The sequence below is a fragment of the Hemiscyllium ocellatum genome, chromosome 4 (genome assembly GCF_020745735.1).
Source record: "Hemiscyllium ocellatum isolate sHemOce1 chromosome 4, sHemOce1.pat.X.cur, whole genome shotgun sequence".
NCBI lineage: Eukaryota > Metazoa > Chordata > Chondrichthyes > Orectolobiformes > Hemiscylliidae > Hemiscyllium > Hemiscyllium ocellatum.
In genome coordinates this window covers 90,143,157-90,158,211 of record NC_083404.1, presented here as the reverse complement: position 1 = coordinate 90,158,211, position 15,055 = coordinate 90,143,157, and the positions used below count along the sequence as shown (strand labels likewise).

Below are 15,055 nucleotides of genomic sequence, written 5' to 3'. Positions count from 1 at the left end.
GCAGTTAAAAAAAAACTCGACTGTTGTCCCGAGGGAATAAAAACTAAAAGTACTGGATAAATTCAGCAGCTCTGGAAGAGAGAAAAACAAAGTTGAAGTTTTGAGTTCAACATGAGTGAGTAGTTCCGCAGACGAGTCATATTAGAATCGAAACGTTAGCTCTGTTTCTCTCTCTACATACGGGCTGAGTCTCTCCAGCAGCTTGTTTTCCTTCAGACTTTCCGGGTTGTTTTTCAGCAGGTGCCAGAAATTGCTAGAAAAGCTCAGCAGGTGTGGGGAGAAATTAGAGATAACGTTTCGGGTGGAGTGTCCTTTTCCCAGAACTCCACGCACAGTTGTTTTCGGGACTTAAAATAAAATTATTTCAGAAGATCCCGAGGGAGGGAGAAGGAGTTTAAACTTCCCGGGCAATTTCCAACTGGCAAGAGCTCGCGGCCCCAATTCCAGCGCGGGGACTGAGCCGATCAACGGCCGATCGGCCACGCTCGTGGTCACACGCAGCATCACGCGTGCGTGGCCCGCTCGGGCACGCGCCTCTGTAGGGGGGGCGGAGAAGAGTGGGGTCACGTGCGCCGATAGAGTCAGCAAACGAACAGAAGTCGCCGGCATCCGGCCGGAGATGGCTATCTTCACTTTCACTGCGGAGGAGTGAAGACTTCGGGCTGTGAGCGAGGAGAACGGGAGGCAGGGTTCAGTCACTCGCCCCTCGGAGAAGGTTAGAGACAGACCGCCCCCTCCCCCCTTTCCTTTCGAGCGTCAGCCGGGCTAACGTCCTTCACCCCCCTCCTCCCATTTGCATCCGTTCACCACTTTCGATTTGTCTTTTTTTAAAAAAAAATTGCGCGATTGGTCGTTCACCTGGACTTGGTTTTCAGTTCACTTCAGTGTTTATTTTTAGTGAGATGAAGATATTATTTTAAGAATACGTGTTCTGACAGTGGGTTATCTCCGTCTCGGGGTGCCAGCTCAGCCATCCCGAATCAGTCTCCAGGAGGAACAGGGGCTCCCGCTGCCTCTGGCTGGAACCCAGGGTACACCTACTGTTGGTCACTCCTATAGCTGCCAGTTAGTAGTTTTGTGTTAAGGTGGCATCGTCTCAATTTGTTATTCAGAAAATCCAATTTGTTTTATTCAAGTTTGCTCTACTGGTAAACGCGTTTTTTTTGGTAAAAGAAACATTTTCATTGGTGTGTTTGGATGATCGCAGCTGTATAATTAAGCATTATTGAAATAGCACTAGATTTACGAATGCCATAGATCTTGCGGTCGTAGGTTTACCTTGATTTCAGATTTAGCTGATCGCTTCAGTGTCAATAATTGAATATTTTAGGGTTGTGATTCTCACTAACAAGCAGAATCCTTGCTGTATCACGAGGGCATCATTTATAGCATTCTTTCATTTTGTAAATACTTCAGTATGACATAAAACCCTTTACCTTGCTGTCTGAAAAGGGACCTTTTGTTCCTGCAGTAAGTGATTTCAGTTGGAGCTACAGCGGGCCATGAGAGTTGATCTTGTGTGTGTGTGTGTGTATCTTGACACAGTGAGATGAAAGCAGTAGGATTCCTAGTATTGATTGTTATTCAGCAGTCCCAGATGTAAGGATTTGATTGTAGATGCGAGGTAGGGCAGTTTCAGTAAAAGGTCTCAATTAGAAAGACTTGCAGTACTCCAGCTGCCACGTTAGGAAATAGCATTAGTTTGAGGTAACAGAGGCTTGCAGTGGCAGTGTGGTGCATGGATGCCTGAGCAGTTCAAGGGCTTCTGGCCAAATACTCGTGTTCCTAATTCAGTGACAGAAAATTGAGGCCAAGTCCCACCCATTTTGGAGATTCATCTTAATGTATCTAAACAAGTTGATTGAAAATAATTACCTCAGGAAGAGAGGATAATCAGATAATCAGAGGAGCAAAATGTGTAGACAAGAACTACTTCCATTGCTGAACAAAGCAACCTCGGAGTGCAGGTTCATAGTTCCCTGAAAGTGGAGTCATTGAGTCATAAAGATGTACAGCATGGAAACAGAGCCTTCAGTCCAACTTGTCCATGCTGACCAGATATTCTAATCTAATCTCGTCCCATTTGCCAGCACTTGGCCCATATCCCTCTAAACCCATCCTATTGATATACCCTTCCAGCTGTCTTTTAAATGCTGCAATTGTGCCAGCTGCCACCTCTTCCTCTGGCAGCTCATTCAATACACACACCACATTCTGTGTGGAAAAGGTTGCCCCTTAGGTCCCTTTTAAATCTTTCCCCTTTTGTCCTAAACCTATGCCCACTAGTTCTGGACTCCAGGGGAAAGAAAATTGTCTATTTATCCTATCCATACCCCTCATGATTTTATAAACCTCTATAAGGTCACCCCTCAGTTCTGACGCTCCTAGGAAAACAGCCCCAGACTATTCAGCATCTCCTTGTAGTTCAACTCCTCCAACCCTGGCAACATCCTTGTAACTCCTTTAAAGTTTCACAACATCCTTCCAATATGAGAGAATCCAGAATTGCAGGCAATATTCCAAATGTGATTTAACCAATGTCCTGTACAGCCACAATGTGACCTCCCAGCTCCTGTACTCAATACTCTGACCAATAAAGGAAAGCATACACAATGTCGTCTTCACTATCCTACCCAACTGCAACTCCATTTTCAAGGAGCTATGAAGCTGCCCTCCAAGATCACTTTGTTCAGCAACACTTTATCATTAAGCGTTTGCACCCTGCTCTGATTTGCTTTTCCAAAATGCATTTATCTGAATTAAACTCCATCTACAGTCCTCAGCCCATTGGTCCATCTGATCAAGATCCCATTGTACTCAGATAACCTTTTTCGATGTCCACTACCCCTCCAATTTTGGTGTTATCTGCAAACTTACTAACTATACCTCTTATGCTCATATCCAAATCATTTTTATAAAAGATGAAAATTAGTGGACCCAGCACTGCATGGGTCACAGGCCTCCCGTCTGAAAAGCAACCCTCCACCACCACCACCTCTGTTTTCTACCTTCGAGCCAATTCTGTATCCAAATGACTAGTTCTCCCTGTATTCCATGAGATGTAACCTTGCTAACAAGTCTCCCAAGGGAAACCTTGTCGAACTCCTTACTAAAGTCCATCACTCTGCCCTCATCAATCCTCTGTTACTTCTTCAGAAACTCAATCAAATTCGTGAGACATGATTTCCCTTGCACAGAGCCATGCTGACTATGCCTAATCAGTCCTAGCCTTTCCAAATACATGTAAATTCTGACACTCAGGATTCCCTCCAACAACGTGCCCACCACTGATGTAAGGCTCACCAGTCTGTAGTTTCCTGACTTTCCCTTAGTACCTTTCTTATATAGTGGTACTATACTAGCCAACCTCAGGTCTTCCGGCACCTTATCTATGACTATCGATGATACAAATAACTCAGCAAAGGATCCAGTAATCGCTCACCTGCTTCCCATGGAGTTCTATGGTACATCTCATCAGGTCCTAGGGATTTATCTGCTTTTATGTCTGTGAAGACATCCAGTACCACCACCTCTGCAATGTGGACATTTTTCAAGATGTCACCAGCTATTTCCCCACATTCTATGTCTTCCATGTACTTCTCCGCAGTAAACACTGATGCAAAAAAACTCGCTTAGTATTCAACACCGCCCCCGCCCCCAACCCTTTTTCCTTGCTGATCTTTCAGGGGCCCTATTCTCTCCCTAGTTACCCTTTTGTCCTTAATGTATTTATAAAACCATTTGGATTCTCCTTAATTCTGTTTGCCAAAGCTATCTCATGTCTCTTTTTTGCCGTCCTAATTTCCCTCTTAAATATACTCCTACTGCCTTTATACTCTTCTAAGGATTCATTTGTTCTGTCTGTCGACACCTGACATATGCATAGGATATTGGAGAAAGTGTTTGGTATGCTTTCTTTCATTGGTCAGAACATTGAGTGTAGGGGTTGGGAGACCATGTTGTGGCCGTATAGGACATTCATTCTTTCACTTCTGGAATATTGTGGTCTGTCTGGTATAGGAAGGATGTTGTGAAACTTGAAAGGGTTCAGGAAAGATATGCAAGGATGTTGCTCGGGTTGGAATGTTTGAGCTATAGGGGGAGGCTGAAGAAGATAGGATTGTTTTTTCTGGAGCGTTGAAGGCTGAGGGGTGACCTTTATAGGCATTTATATAAGCATGAGGGGCATGGATCGGGTAAATAGACTAATTTCCTTGGGTGGGGGAGTCCAGAATGAGAGGAGAAACATTTAAAAGGGACCTATGGGGCAACTTTTCACACAGAAGGTGGTGCATGTAAGGAATGAGCTGCCAAAGGAAGAGGTGAAGGCTAGTACAATTACAATATTTAGAAGACAGCTAGATGGTACATGAATAGGAAGGGTTCAGAGGGAAATGAGCCAAGTGCTGATAGATGGGACTAAATTAATTTAGGATATTTGGTCAGTATAGATGAGTTGGACCCAAGGGTCTGTTTTTGTCTGTACATCTCTATATGTCTAGGAGAAAGTGAGGAATGGAGATGGCGATCAGAGTCTAGAATGGGATGCTGAAAAAGCACAGCGGGTCAAGCAGCATCTGAGGAGCAGGACAATCGATGTTTCAGGCATCAGGATCTCTATACATCACTATGACTCTCTATTGTATTAGTCAGAATTATTGTTGAGAGTTTGTAAGCAAAGATAAACAAGCTAGACTTTTGTTTTCTTTGTGAGGGTCTCCCAACACATGCACAATATTGTTTTGAATTGTCTTCTGATCCATTTTATGACTTTGTTTTAGTATCACCTAAGCTTCTGATTGTAGTTGTGATAGCACTTCATTTGTGATTTTGGAGAAGATTTATAGCTCAGGTAGTGGATCAGGTTGTATGTTTCTCGCTGAGTGGGTAGCTTTGTTCTCAGATGTTTTGTCACCATGCTAAGTAACATGATCAGTGAGCCTCTGATGAAGTGCTGGTGTTCTGTCCCACTTGCTATTTATCTGGCTTGATCTGTTGTGGTGATACCACTTCCAGTTGTTTTTCTGAGAGGTTGGTAAATGGGGTCTAAATTGATATGTATGTTAATAAACTTTTAGTACTTGTACTTCTTTCCCCACCCTTCCCCTTTCCATGATAATGTACATTTAGAAACTCTTCCATGTTATCAATGGGTAAATAGCACCAAACTCAATGGGTATTAGCTTGAAGCATTTTTAATAAATTATAAGGGAATTTCTTGCATTACACTTTCCTTTTGAATCTGTAGTATATTTAGGTTAGGTATAACTTTTAAGTTGCTGAAGTGAATGCAGACTATGACGAGTGTGTACTGTGATTATTCGAATGTTAACATTCTAATATTGCTAGATCATTGGATTTACTTCCCTGGAGTAAGGCATTGCATATATATTTTAGGCAAAAGCTGTAGTGCAGTGCAAGTCGAATACGTGTGGTAGCTTCATGGATGAGTGACAATTGCTTTGTTCCAGGAGGACTGGGAATTGAGACATTTCTTGTTGCTTGATTGTGATATTGAAAAATAGCTTTCTTGGGAATTCAGAATATTATTCATCTAACTTCATTGAAATAGTCTGCGTTTAAACAGAAATGTAATTGTTCATTCCTGTTCTGTTGCAGTGCTGTACAGGAATTCACTGTGACTGCCTTTTTAAATCTACTTGGTGTGCAGCAAACACAAAAGGTTTCAGCTTTTGAAAGCTAGATAGTAGGCATGCTGGTGAGGCTGTAGAGAGAGATTGTATTGTAACAAATATTGAAGACGATACAAAGAGGAATAGGTAGAGTAAGTAAGCAGTAAGAATTTGATAGATGGAGTATAACGGGAAAATGAGATTGTTCATTTAGGCATGAAGAAAGGAAAACAATATTATTTAAATAGATGAAGATTGCTGCAATGGAGTGATTGTACATGAATTGCGCACATGCCAGTATATGTAGTAAGTAGTTAAGGGAAAGGGAGTATTGGTCATGATTGTAAGTGGAATGGAATATAAAATTGGGCAGGTGTGGATTTAGTTAGCATTGATGAGGCCACCTGGAATACTGTGCACCTTAAGCCAGGGTATACTCCTTTGTAAACAGTTCAAAGAAAGTTCAGCAAATTGCTTCCTGGAATGAAAACGTTGTGTCATGGAAGTTCAATATATATTACTTCGAAATTAAGGAGAAAGTAATATTAACTTTAGCTTTTCAGTTATGTTAGCTCTGATCATACTTCAGGTCACCTACTCCTTTTGAGCATTTGAGTTCATTTGCAAGAAATCATGTGATTTTAGTTAAATGACCAAGCAGCCACCTGGGGAGATAATTGAGAAGGTATTTATTGACTTGAGACCACCACCAGAGAGAAAAGGAGCCAAAGATTCATGTAGGAAAGATTCATGTTGGCATGGCCTGTGGAGAAATCCTGAGATGCTTTAATCTCTGTGCAGAAGGGGTGTAGGGGTGTCAGAGGAACATATCTGACAGGACATGAGTTTATGGAAACTTAATGTCTGAATATTCTGACTCGGAGTGTGAGCTTTTTGTCCACATGTGCTGCCAGACTGGAGTTCGTCCAGCACATTTTTTTTTTAGAGAGTTTAGGGAACTTATATTAAATAATTTTGTGGAGTTAGCAGCTTGTATCAAGGGTCTCTGGAGAGACACTGATTGAAGCAAATATCTTATGTAGGTGCAGAAGTTAATTGAAATGAAACTGATTATAAGCATGCTAGCTGAACAAGAAGCTTTCATGTGGAGGTAGAAGTGACTCTTCTCTATGGTTTGAGTCTATGTAAGGGTATTGCTGAGATAAAAGAATGAATCTGACTTATGTTTGTAAAGTAATAGTTTTTTTTCAGTGTTGTAATCTTTGAATATGCTCACGGACTGATCTCTTTTGTAAACCATAAGAAATAATCTGTCAAGCCTGGTTTTGCTCTTGTGAATGATATTGCTATCAACTGGGGTCATAACAGTTGCCTTAGAATTGTTGCGAGATTGGGTCTACACTGACGACTTTAGAAGAATGAGAAGTGACCTAAGGGTATTTGCCTTGCGTGAGGGCAGTGGAAGCTGGGTCTTTGAAGATATTCAGAGCTGATGAGTCAGATGTTTGAGGGAGTTTAGGATATAAGGTTCGGGCTAAAAACCGCTGTTACAGTTGCAATCCGATCAGCTTTGGAATGACCTTATTGAATTGTGCAGCAGGTTTGATTGACAGGTTTAAATTGTCATTAAATTTGGAGAATTTTATGCTGGCAAAATTGGCATGGCCAATAGTACTCATGATAAATTGAAATTACTGCAAGTTTCCTGTGTAATCTCTTAAATTGAATTTATTCAAAATTTGCATTTTAATTCTTTTGTCAAGGCCTAGCATTGATGCCCCTAAATTATGGCTGAGTAGTTTGGGAATAAGAATAATATTAGGAAGTCTGACACTCAAGACTGCCTGTTTTGTTAGAGAGTTTTCCAAACTTAAATGGTAAAGAATCATGTTCATCATAGTTAGCATTGTCTCTCTGGAGTAGATTAGAGGAGGAAAAGAATCTTGTCGATTTTTAACTTAATGAGACCACCGACATTGTTTGTATTGTCTGATATTTAATCCTTTTTATGTAGGGATCACTGGAGAGCAATCAAGAACTGACATTGTCCTTCATTTGCCAAGCGTATCTTTGGGATTAAAAAGAGAGCAAGTTTCGATAGTCAAATCTGTAGATTTCTGTTCTGCACTGCTTGGATGGATAAACTGAAGTTTTGGAAGTCCAAATGTATTTAGCTCAAATTTACTATATTTGCTGATCTTCATTTGGAGCAGTGCTGACCAAGATATGCTCAGTGAAGACAATAAATATATTTGTTTTTGCTTATTTAGTCTGCCAAAACTTGTAAGCTGGCGTATAGTGTAGATGTTAGGAAGGTTACCAGAATTTGACAAGTCAAGAAGATACTATGTATTGTTTGTTTCAGTCATAAATTGTAATGACTACATTATCATATTGAGTTAATATGTAGTTATTGTTAAGTCTTAGGATCTCCAGAAGAGCTTCACAACTGAGTTTGTGAAAGCTTCTATATTCAAACATGTTATTTTATAGTGTATTGTAAAAGCAGAATGTAATGTCATAATTTGCTATCTGACTGCTTTAATGCAGACATTTAATTAGAGGTTTCAGTTTACTTTAAATGGGAAGTATTGTACATTTTTGTTTAAAATACACATTCTAGCCATAGTAAGTTTTGTATTTTTTGATTCTTGAGTATACAGGCATATAGTGAATTTTCTGTTTGGATATTAAAATAATTAAGGCAGGGTATACTATTCTTTGCATTTGAAAGTACATAATTTTATCATGCTCAAAAATGATGCCAACTGTGCATGATGTCAACTATTGTACCTCAACAATATGTAGCCAAGCTCCCAAACTTCACAATACTGAATAATAAGCCATTTCTTTTTGCTGCATCTAAAGATCTACACCAGGTTGCATATCTACACACAGCATCAGTTTATTCTAGTAAAATATCACTTTTTACAGTTAATGATTTGTATCCCTGGTGACAATTGGTTATTGTTTTCACTTTGTATTAAGTCAGGCAATGGCAATTTAAAGCTTTGCAGTTTAAATTGCTGCTGATGAACATACCACAAACAATGAGTAACTTTTCTCAGTAAGTACCATGGCCAGTAGCATTCAGATTTAGTCAATTATGCACTGTACAACTGGTTACCAATTTTAATTTAACTCAGACTTATTATCAATGCTCAGTTACCTGGCATGGTTGCCAAAATATTACAGTAAAGTACAATTAAAGGAATCAAAATGGAAAACTAAGTCCACCATAATAGGTTTTATTCTGTTTTTAAATGACTTTTGCATAATTTTACGATTTGCTAATACTTTTTTGGAGGTTATAGAATATTTAAATTTGGGCAGCAGCCGCAACTGAACTTTATTGTATTATCCAATTTTCGGAATGCTTTCATTTTCTGAAAGGCCATCATTGGTGAAGGACAGCAAGCAGTTTTGAGAGTCACAGCTAAGATTAAGTGCAAGTAATTTTGTCTTATAATTCTCATTCTGCTTGATTTATGCTTTCACACCATTCTATAGATATAGACTGTAGGAAAATAGATGGTGACATTTTGCAGAATGTCCATATAACAGAGGAAGAAGTGCTGAATGTCTTGAAACACAGAAGAGTGGATAAATCCCCAGGACCTGATCAGGTGTTCCCTAGAACTCTGTGGGAAGCTAGAGACGTGATTGCTGGGCCTCCTGCTGAGATATTTGTATCATCGATCATCACAGGTGAGGTGCCGGAAGACTGGAGGTTGGCTAACGCGGTGCCACTGTTTAAGAAGGTGGTAAGGACAAGGCAGGGAACTATAGACCGGTGGGCAAGTTGTTGGAGGGAATCCTGAGGGACAGGTTGTACGTGTATTTGGAAAGGCAAGGACTGATTAGGGGTAGTCAACATGGCTTTGTGCATGGGAAATCATATCTGTCAAACTTGATTGAGTTATTTGAAGAAGTAACAAAGAAGATTGAGAGCAGAGCGGTAGATGTGATCTATATGGACTTCAGTGAGGCGTTCGACAAGGTTCCCCATGGGAGACTGATTAGCAAGGTTAGATCTCATGGAATACAGGGAGAACTAGCCATTTGGATACAGAACTGGCTCAAAGGTAGAAGACAGAGGGTGGTGGTGGAGGATTGTTTTTCAGGCTGGAGGCCTGTGACCAGTGGAGTGCCACAAGGATCAGTGCTGGGTCCTCTACTTTTTGTCATTTGCATAAATGATTTGGATGCGAGCCTAAGAGGTACAGTTAGTAAGTTTGGTGATGACATTGAAATTGGAGGTGTAGTGGACAGCAAAGAGGGTTACCTCAGATTACAACAGGATCTTGGCCAGATGGGCTGAGAAGTGGCAGATGGAGTTAATTCAGATAAATGTGAGGTGCTGCATTTTGGGAAAGCAAATCTCAGCAGGACTTATGCACGTAATGGTAAGGTCCGAGGGAGTGTTGTTGAACAGAGACCTTGGAGTGCAGGTTCATAGCTCCTTGAAAGTGGAGTCGCAGGTAATAGGATAGTGAAGAAGGCGTTTGGTATGCTTTCGTTTATTCATTAGAGCATTGAGTACAGGAGTTGGGAGGTCATGTTGCGGCAGTACAGCACATTGGTTAGGCCACTATTGGAATATTGCATGCAGTTCTGGTCTCCTTCCTACCCGAAAGATGTTGTGAAACTTGAAAGGGTTCAGAAAAGATTTACAAGAATGTTGCCAGGGTTGGAGGATTTGAGCTATAGGAAGTGGCTGAACAGGCTGGGGCTGTTTTCCCTAGAACGTCGGAGGCTGAGGGGTGACCTTATAGAGGTTTACAAAATTATGCAGGATATGGATAGGATAAATAGACCAAGTCTTTTCCCTGGGGTCAGGGAGTCCAGAACTAGAGGGCATAGGTTTAAGTTGAGAGGGGAAAGATATAAAAGAGACAAATGGGGCAACATTTTCATGCAGAGGGTGGTATGTGTATGGAATGAGCTGCCAGAGGATGTGGTGGAGGCTGGTACAATTGTAACATTTAAAAGACATCTGGATGGGTGTATGAATTGGAAGGGTGTGGAGGGATATGGGCCATTTGCTGGCAGGTGGGTTGGGATATCTGGTCGGCATGGACGGGTTGGACCGAAGGGTCTGTTTCCATGCTGTACATCTTTATGATTCTGACTCTATAGGGATTCCAGTGTTCTAACTTATTTTCCAATGTAAGTTCTTAAATGCTCTTATAATTTAAAAATGTCATTAGTTAACATATTGTAACACTACATGGACTGCAGTAGTTTAAGAAGGCAGCTCATGGCCTCCTTCTCAATGGTAGCTAGGATCAGGCAATTAATGCTGGCCCAGTCAGTGATGCCCACATTGCCATAATAATGACAGTAGTTGGGATGCCATGTTGTGGCTGTTACAGGATGTTGGTTGGGATATCGTGTTCAATTCTGGTCTCACTCTGCTATAAGAAAGATGTTGTTAAACTTGAAAGGGTGCAGAAAAAATGTACAAGGATGTTGCCAGGGTTTGAATGTATGAGCTACAGCGAGAGGCTGGATAGGCTGGGACCATTTTCCCTGGAGCATCAGAGGCTGAGGAGCAACTTTATACAGGTTTATAGAATCATAAGGTGAACAGATAAGATCTTTTTCCCTGGATAGGTGAGTACAAAATGGGAGGGCATTGGTTTAAGAAGAAAGAGAAAGCATTTAGAAGGGACCAGAGAGACAACTTTTTCAAGCGGAGGTGGTGGTGTGTGCAAAGAATGAACTGCTAGAGGATGTTGTGGAGGTTAGCGTGATTAAAATGTTAAAAAGCATCTTGATGAGTACACAATTAGGAAGGATTAAAAGGACAAATCCTGGCAAATGGAACTAGATTTACTTATGACTTGAATGCTTGGGATCAGAAATAAAATAAAGTGCTGGAAAAAACTCAGCTGGTCTGGCAGCACGTGGAGAGAAAAACAGGTTTAACATTTTGAGCCCAAAGTGACTTTCTCTAGAGATCTTTAAGTTCTGTTTGCTGTCTCTGAAGTCCAGCGGTTTCTGTTTTATCAATGTTCATTAGTTTTTGTCTTATAATGGCCCAGGTATTTTGATGGCCAAGAAGTCAAGGAGCTGTACATTGGGACTATGGGGATTCCTGATACAACTGTGAGACTTGCCTGGGAAATGTAATTATCTGATGCAGAATTCCTCTGCATCTGGAATCCTCTGAAAGAGTCCATAAAAGACCTGAGAATTTGGAGGGCTCCAACTCGCTTATGGAGCTCAACACTTAAAAGGAAGACACTTTAGAAATCTGTTCTAAAATGCTGGGCTGCTATTATTCTGAATTCCTCAATCACCACTAACACCACCCACCACCACCAGCAATTACTGCTACTGGCTCTGCATCCACCCCTACCTCCACCTCTAAGCCCCTCTTGCCAAATTGCAGCCATGACCCAGCTGGAGTCTGGTCATGTGTTCACTAATCCCGTGTCATAAATGTTACATATTACAAAAGAATTATCATTTAACAGAATTAGACCTTTGTGCTGTTTCCAACGTTCATAAAATTGTCATAATTTGCCACTCCTGCAGCTTTCTGAAATTAACAGTTACAATTCTTCATTGAAAGTAAATAAGAACAGAAAGTTTGTTGTACAATCAGAGTCTGTGCATGCATCTGGATTTTATTTTCTGACATGTGTTGCTCATTAAATCGCAGTGTGTAGCTTCAATTACTAGATTCTGCCTTTTCTTTTGTTTTCTTCTATGTTGTCTTTTTCTCCTTTTTCCACGATCTGTTTCTCTTACTTTGTGGATCCTTATATTCCCCTTTCAGACAGTAGGTAACATAAGCAAAAAGGGTGCAATGATGTAACAGTGGTCACATTTTTGGTGATGGCTGAACTGTAACAGGCATTGATTTTTGTATTGAGATCAGGTTGATGTAAACTAATAGATTGAAGCTCAGGAAAGCGTAATTCTGGCAAAGACCACATTTTCCCTAAATATCATTGCAAAACTTTAGGAGCTAGACTGCAATCTGAAGGATTTACCAAGAGTTTTTAATTAGTTCTTTGATAGATGTGTTGAATTTATAATTTTTGGAAGAAACAGGAAAAAATGTTGGAGAATATTCAGCTAAGTGGAGCAAAATAAATTCCTAGTTCTCCTAAATAATAAATAGTGGCTTATATCTCCCTAGTCATAGGAACATATTGTCCACAGCAGGTTCACTCTAAAAGAATAGAGAAAGGTTAAGTAAGTTCTTGAAGTTACCAGTAAAAAGTAACGAAAATGTTAATTTTCTTAAGGAATTCTGTAGCTCTTAGGTTACCTGTGCACCAGTTGAAACGAAGATGAGGTATGATGGAGGTTAGACCTTTATAGCAGCTCCATCTATAATTGCTTTGCTTTCCCCTTTTTAAAAAAAGTACTCTGTATATGAGCAGTGGCTTTTGGTTTATTGTATTTCCCTTGGCCATTTTTAACCTGCGTTTCCACAATCTGCTTCAGAATGACAGCTGTAAGTAATTTATAAAGCCTGTGACTCACAACTTTAACTGCTTCAAATAAGTTTGACGTGTTGTTGACCAGATACATTTATTATATATTTTGTGACATCCATTTAGGTCAACTTAATCAATGACTTGAATAGTCAATGTTTTGCAAGAAATCTTGCCATTTAAGTTCTTCTGCCTAACAAATGGATATATGTATTGAAGATGTGCTAAACCTTTTTTTCAAATGATTCTATGGACTTTGACTTTCGAAGTTTGGGAGAAGATTTGCAGCTTGGGTGTTCGTTGTTGTGGTTCTGTTCGCTGAGCTGGGAATTTGTGTTGCAGACGTTTCGTCCCCTGTCTAGGTGACATCCTCAGTGCTTGGAGCCTCCTGTGAAGCGCTTCTGTGCTGTTTCCATCCACTCATCCACAGATTCAATCAAATAAGCATATTGACCTGGACCCAATATACCGGCCACTGCAGCGGACAGCTGGAACTGACAACCGGAAGCGGCAGGTACAAATCACTATAAATGCCAGAGGAAACATCACAGAAGCGCTTCACAGGAGGCTCCCAAGCACTGAGGATGTCACCTAGACAGGGGACGAAATGTCTGCAACACAAATTACCAACTCGGTGAACAGAGCCACAACAACTTTGACTTTAGTAGGCAACTGGATTCTCTTTATTGATTCATGCATAAACAACCAGTGGGATGAACTTTGCATTAATGATGATGGCAGATTTGTGTTTAATATCATTGTTATATGTAATGTGAATGTGATGTTGAGGTTCACAGTATATTATTCCTAAGCAACCAGTAAATTAGTAAATGCCTCAACTTTAGCAAAATTAAAAATCACACAACACCAGGGTATAGTCCAACAGGTTTAATTGGAAACACACTTGCTTTCGGAGCGACGCTCCTTCATCAGGTGATTGTCAGCTAGTGTGCTTCCAATTAAACCTGTTGGACTATAAGCTGGTGTTGTGATTTTTAACTTTGTACACCCCAGTCCAACACCGGCATCTCCAAATCATGTCAACTTTAGCAGTTAGTCTTGCTGTTTTTAAAAAAAACCTTTTGATTCACTTGTTGAATGAGGTGTAACTAATTTTAAAGTATATTACATTACTTCTAAATGCCCTCACTGGCCCTGAAGTTTTATACTTGTAAGTATTGAATTTTTGCTTGTGATAAATGACTTTAAAGACCTGATTTTAAAAAAAGGGTTTTGTCTTGTGTCTAACTCATTTTAATGGGATATTTTTGTTACATTATCTGAAAATGTGAAAGTGCAGCAATTTAGTTGTTTTGCTTCTTGAATTGCAGTCTGAGAACACGTGTGTGGCCATTTACCTGCACGGTGACATCACTGTTGGATGCCTCGATGTTCCTTTGACTTTGTGTCAAATTTAAACTGCCATTGAAAAAGGAAATCTATACCCCAGAGCTGGCTAAATCTTTGTGGGCATGTGTCTGAAGTCATTGGTGCATGCTGTCATGTCACCACTGACTATAAAATCCAACCCACCAGCTACACAAATGTAGCAATCCCTCAGTAAAATATCCATTTAGAATAGCTGCAGAGTTTCAGCTTTCATTTCTGACCGTGCGAGCACTCAACTAAATTCAAAAGTAATTCATTCAGTTAAGACTATCCAATCCAGACATTCAGTCATAATCTTTTCAACAGTGTCAAGGTGATCATGCAACTTGGAGTACAGAATTATGAATTATTCACTTTGTTTTAAGAATGTGTCTGTGCTAATGCTTTAGACACACTTGGTCTGAAACTTCTGTTTATCTTTTCCTTTATTGATTTTTGTCTTTCTAATCTCATTGTTCCAATCAAAAGAAAACAATGTTTACAAAGGCTTGCTAAATTCTTATAGTACACAAGAAAGTAGAGTTTCCTAACAGTACCGAAACAGATCATTCAGTCTGGTTCTGAGAGGAACTCAGCTACACTTTCATTCCCTCTGCCCTTTACTGTGGTGTTGGATGA

At 40.2% G+C, this 15,055-nt stretch overlaps 1 protein-coding gene across 1 annotated transcript in view; it reads left to right on the top strand.

The window, feature by feature from the left end:
* Positions 1–388: 388 nt before the first annotated feature.
* The window catches only part of lpin2 (lipin 2), a 116,676-nt gene continuing 102,009 nt past the window's right edge, over positions 389–15,055 (top strand). The window contains exon 1 of the mRNA XM_060823606.1: positions 389–715. The gene's annotated coding sequence lies outside the window, so the exon portion shown is untranslated. The remainder of the gene's footprint in view (positions 716–15,055) is intronic.